This window comes from Otolemur garnettii, unplaced genomic scaffold (assembly GCF_000181295.1).
Source record: "Otolemur garnettii isolate 467f Iridium unplaced genomic scaffold, OtoGar3 scaffold00012, whole genome shotgun sequence".
NCBI classification, from domain to species: domain Eukaryota; kingdom Metazoa; phylum Chordata; class Mammalia; order Primates; family Galagidae; genus Otolemur; species Otolemur garnettii.
In genome coordinates, this window is record NW_003852407.1 from 24,542,255 (window position 1) to 24,542,717 (window position 463).

Below are 463 nucleotides of genomic sequence, written 5' to 3' on the forward strand. Positions count from 1 at the left end.
ATTCCTCCTGCCTGCCTCAGCCTCCCAAGAAGCTGGGGCTACAGACACCCATCACAACACCCACCTAGTATTTTTGTTTTTAGTAGAAACGGAGTCTCACTCTTGCTCAGGCTGGTCTCAAACTCCTGAGTTCAAGTGAGCCATCCGCCTTGGCCTCCCAGAGTGCTGTAGTTTTCCTTTCATCAGAAGTAATACTAAAAGACATGTGCAAACTAGGATGATGAAGGGTGAGTGATTAAAGGGAAAGGGAAATGGGAGAACGGGGTTAAAGAAGAGTGATGATATGATAGAAAAGTCCGCATCTCTCAGCAGGCAGCTGTTTTTAGCATCACAGGCCAAGTCTCACCAAGCCAAATCATCTCCTGGGGTGCAGACATGTAACAGGACAGGTAACAGAAATTTCAACTCAAACTAGTTTTAAAAATAAAGGTACTTAGGCAGGCCTCTTGGCTCATGCCTGTTA

General features: G+C 45.8%; 1 protein-coding gene across 5 annotated transcripts in view; it reads left to right on the forward strand.

The window, feature by feature from the left end:
- Window positions 1–463, forward strand: part of KCTD1 (potassium channel tetramerization domain containing 1) — a 192,636-nt gene that overhangs the window by 139,626 nt on the left and 52,547 nt on the right. The gene's annotated exons all lie outside the window — the stretch shown is intronic.